The sequence below is a fragment of the Aplysia californica genome, unplaced genomic scaffold, assembly GCF_000002075.1.
Source record: "Aplysia californica isolate F4 #8 unplaced genomic scaffold, AplCal3.0 scaffold01082, whole genome shotgun sequence".
Lineage (NCBI taxonomy): Eukaryota > Metazoa > Mollusca > Gastropoda > Aplysiida > Aplysiidae > Aplysia > Aplysia californica.
The window spans coordinates 142,606-147,904 of record NW_004798352.1 but is presented as its reverse complement, the minus strand read 5'-3'; the positions used below and the strand labels follow the sequence as shown (position 1 = coordinate 147,904).

General features: G+C 35.8%; 1 protein-coding gene across 1 annotated transcript in view; it reads right to left on the bottom strand.

Annotated features, from left to right (window-relative positions):
- LOC101853361 (SCO-spondin) overlaps positions 1-5,299 on the bottom strand; it is a gene marked incomplete at both ends in the record, with an annotated part of 39,730 nt that overhangs the window by 28,796 nt on the left and 5,635 nt on the right.

The window sequence follows — 5,299 nt, the reverse complement described above, 5'->3', positions numbered from 1 at the left end:
ATATATATATATAGGGTAATTCTCCTAAAAAAAACATGAAATTTTCGTAACACGGGCATCAAATTTTAGAATTCAACTAATTAGCTTGAAAATGTACTCAGTATACCTTTGACATGTCTAGTTTTAAAAACTACAAGGCTGAAGCTAAAGCTGTTTGGTTTCTTTGGAAATGGAAGTAAAGTTTAGACTTGTGCGCTATGGTCTTAAACGTTACAGGACACAACAATACCGGCCAAAACATAAAATATAAAGGGAAACTATCAAAGCCGTGCACTTTATGACGATGCCAATGCAATTAGATTGCCGACTCCATCCAACAGTTACAGTCCCCTTGACATAGTTACTCTGTACAGCCCCCATCCATATATAATATTAATCTTTCGAGAGACGTTAAGAGACTTTCAAACCATTTCTGTGCTGAAACTAAAACACAGAGGTCAAATAGAAAGAAACTACCAAGAAAATGAAGGGAGAATGAGTAACAAACAAATATTTCGCATATGGGCATGTCTCACTACTTCTATTTTTATCCTAATTAAGCAAGATATGGCTGCCCCAACACTGTAAGGATCGTCCCTGTCCTGTAGATATGTTTTAATATCTGAAAAGCTATTTCATCCAATACAAATCCAATTGATATATTATGCTGGTTCCAAATCCTGTAAAGTACTAAGGCTACTTAAAGTGTTGGATGGTATTGGTTTTGGTAAACAGAATCTAATTGTATCGATATCATCAAAAAGTGCGCAGCTTTGATAGTTTTTTTCTCGAAAGTGCGCTGCTATGATGGTCTCCCAATATTATAATGGTAGTGTCAAAAAGTCATTTTTTGTCAATTGTCAGCGCTTCACTCGGTGGCAATTGACACTATCTGTTATAAAAGAGGGAAAGAAAAACTGATTGGGGAAGCACAATGTCTTTTATATTCATTGTTTGTTCACACAAATTTCAAAACATGTTCACACAAATTTCAAAACATTTCTTAGAGAAGAAAATGCTTATCTTAGTGTCTTTAACGTTATCGGGCAAAATTATTTTTCAAAAAGAATACTAGACTTTTATTTACAAAAATACTAATAAAAGTAGAACTTTAAAAAGAATTGCTATAAAACAGGTAATTCAATGCTATAGTTTCCACAAATATGAACAAAATCGATAAGAATTTTGGCTGCAACAATAGCTAAATGTAGTAGTCTTAAACGTTTCAGTACAAAAGATAAAACAGAAATGTGCAGGAAAAGGACAATTTGTTTCTTAAAAATAATATGCACACCTACTGATAACTAAAACATGTATTAAAATACTTCTTTGATGCTATCTGTTATTCTTTTAAAAGAAAAAGACCTAAACGTATTGACTCATTGAGCACAATGTTATAGAAACTTACAATTTACGAGACAAAAATCTTCTGGCAATTACACAGTGAAACATGAAATCCAAACTGAACTGAAATTGATTTTCCCAATAGTAAAAGCAACCGCAGTAGCAGGAAGTAGTAGAAGTAGTAGTAGTAGTAGTAGTAGTAGTAGTAGTAGTAGTAGTAGTAGTAGTAGTAGTAGTAGTAGTAGTAGTAGTAGTAGTAGTAGTAGGAGTAGGAGGAGGAGGAGCTGCAGTAGCAGAAGCAGCAGCAGCAGCACCACCACCAGCACCAGCAGCAGCAGCACCAGCAGCACCAGCAGCAGCAGGAGAAGCAAACACCGAAGCAACAGTAGCAGAATATCAAACAAAGTATTCACATCTCCTTGATCGCTACTAACATTGTCAAAATAAATCGTTATTCATGGCAGCAAATAGTGTTATATCTTTCTGTGATGTTCATTTCCCAAAATGTTTCCACAGCATGGTGTTCATGTTGAAGATTATTAGAGACCACAACGGTTTTGTGAGTTTTGTAGCATTACATTTGGCACACTCTGGAAGAATAGTTCCTTGTCCGTAGCCCGAACAGGAAGATTGAATCAAATTCATCACAGTATGGACCTCTACTTCTCTAACAGCTTTTTATGATTTCAAGAACACGCAACATTGCCATTGAGCATGACACAAGTGAATGAAATGTTTACTAGCTCCTTTTCGAAGTCCAACTGCACTCAGCAAGGATGAGAAATTTCAATATGTCCTTTTGCTGCTGTGTTGGGAAAGAGTTTTCTGAAGTACATCTTGCAAAGTTTGCTTTCGAGCTGATTTTTCTTTTGGAAAGACTTTCACAACTCTGTGGACAGCTTGTTTGCAGGATGTGGGTGTCTGTATGACACTTCATCGAATATATTGGACCTCTTTTTCATCTTCTCTGCGTCTTCACCCTTTTCCTTTATAGAATGGTACCTTCTTCTAGCTTAGCATTGTCTGCCCTTTCCTTCTGACTTGACCAAGATGCTGTTACCTCTTTTGCGTAGGGTTTCCATTGCTTTCTTTAGTATCACTAGCCCAGCAAAATTACGTTTTGTAAGTTTGCTAGTGGTAGTGGTAGCCAATGTGAGGTTTTTCCTTCTTGTTTTTCCTACATTTCTTATCTTGTTCGTCGGTCTTTGCCTTGTGATTTGCCACCTTCTTTTCCCAGCCAAACGCCTTCAGCTCTTTACGATTGCACATAGATGTCACCCTTTGTTTTCTTGAATCGGTTCTGGTATTTCTTAGTTGGCTCAGTCTTAAATTTTATTGTAATAAACTCTGGGTATTTCTTTTCGGAATATCGGTACTTGAAAGCAATGCATTCAGAGATCTCTAGTGCAGAGCACGCACTGTATAGTTAGAAAGAGAATGTGGGAGCGGGAGAGGTAGATGAAAAAATAAAGTCCCAAACAGTTGTGTAACTGAAATAAAAGAGATTAACCTGTGCTATACTCGATTGAAAATAAGATTCTGCTGCAATAATTTTTTGTATTCATTTATTTAAATAATTTGCAACAGAAAAAGTAGTCACAAATTTTTGTTTTAGAATGTATATGAATAAAGTGAATATAAAACGATGTCATTTTTCACTTATGTGGTCTTGCTAGTCTTACTATGTCCTAAATATTATTGGGACAACACTTGTTACCAAATCTTTGGTCAAAATAATTTAGTCTGTATAACTGCAAAGACCAGTGTATAAACTTACTTTTCTCTTGTTAAAGTCAATATTAACTTTTGATGAAAACAAAGGGTTTAAAGCTACACTGTGGACAAAGCGAAGCAGCACGGGCGGGGCAATCAAAATTCAAAATAGAAACAAAGGAAAAGACGGACGTTACCAGCCGTACCAAGAACGGCACGAAGCGAGGAGATACCAGGAGAAATTCTGGCCGATGTACAATCGCTTTCATCGCTTGAAATGCGCATGTGTGCACACGGGCACATTATTGACAGCATGCTTGGCACTAGTAGATCTACATAATTTCAGTGATGATAACAAGAAAGGGAAACGAGGAAAGTTAGTGAAAACTGTTTGTCAAAACGAAAATGAAAAATAAAAGCAAAGCACACATTGCATTTACTTTTATTCAAAGCAAGACATCATAGAATTGGCCTCTTTTCAATTAATTTGAGACTAAGATCTACTTATAGATTAGGTCTCCATAACATTCCCTTCTTAACATTTTTTTCCATCGGTCTCTCATTCTTTCTTTCTCAATCATCAAGATAGGATGTCTGAAGTTAGAAGTCCTCCAGGTGAGTTTAACCACAAACAACATTTCATGCATGCAGATAAAAAAGGAATCATGACTCATACAAACTCAATGTGCACATCTGCTTTCGTTGTCTGGTAAATTTATCCTCTTCAAGTGGTGAAATTTACCAAACTAATCACGCATATAATTAATTGGGTTCGGCTACTCCTTTCTTTCTTTACTCCTTGGAGTTACCTCGTCGATCAGGTGAAACGACGTCAATCTTTCTCTGTTCATTTTCAACTGAAACTAAAATTGACATGGAAAACCTCGTACGACGTCACATCGTTTGCATCACCCTCTTCACCTCGTTCCCGGTGCTTACACCTCGTCTTGCAATGCCTACTTTGTATTCCCTTGACAGAGTCTATCTGCAAAGTTAAGTTATTGATGTTCGATCTTAAATATTTGAAACACCGAGCCAAGCAGCCTTGTCCTTGTTTGTAATGCTTCAGGCAACGATAACATGTTGTCAACTTCAATTGCCCCCAATTGCCAACCTAAAAACTAGAAATCGGTGGCACCAACGCATGAAAGTCGTAAAATATCATTCTTAAAGTAGCTACGCATTCTATAAAGATAAAGCACAAAGACCAAGTCTAAATCGTTAAGATGACGAAATCAAACAATTTGTCCAATTTATATTTCGAAAGAACAAACACTAAGAAAACTAACACTCCTCATTTTGGCATGGATCCAAACTCATCCATTTCCTTTAGGGAATTTTAGATTTCACTAATCAATCACACGTTATGCAGTCATATAACAAAGAAAGCAAATTTTAAAGCAATTCAAGTCTTAATCATTATTTACATCTTAATCGTTACACCGCTAAAATTGCGTGACGAAGTCATTCCTATTCCCTTTCTATAGACACCGTTGTCTTGCCGGGGAATAGATAAAAGCCAAGTTGATTGGAAATCAATACATTTGACATAAAAACACCGCACTAAAATTTTGAACCACTTCGGGCAGAAGTAAACACGCAGATATTAATCGTTGCAACGTAACAAAAAGTCACAGACGCGGCTATTTATTGCAAAAAATTCGTAATCGGTAAAGTAATTTTGTTCTTCGTTGATGGAATAACTAAAGTGATCGTATTTCTAGTTCTACAGTGAAAAATTACACTTTTTAAACTATCGACAAAACTGAAGATAGGGTTACTATTTTTTTCCTTTTTACGGACGAGACATGTGGCGTTTAAGACCAAATGTTATGTCATTGTATGAGGAAATGGGCCGTTATAAGCATATATTTATCAGTTATCATGAAAGTTCTGTTTAAGATCAGTATTTACCCTTAATTCCGAAAATGAGATGCAGATAATTCCTAGAGAAATCTTAGGATGAAAACTGTCTCTAGTGAATGTAACGTTTTCATACCTATAAAAATACTGATTTTTTAACCAAAAAATCCCCCCATTGTTTCAGTTTATCATTTTATTGGATATTTTCTGCCTAGTTCAGGTTCGGCAACCTTTTCACACTCAGCTTAGCTCATCTCAACTATGATTTGAAATAAAGAAAGCTATTTACTGTGGATGTTGTAAAGGGAATGTGCACGTTCAAGTTTTCAGGAGAATTGCCCATATACCTATGTATACTATGTATAAAATATATATATATATTAGAAAAACAGTTTCGCTT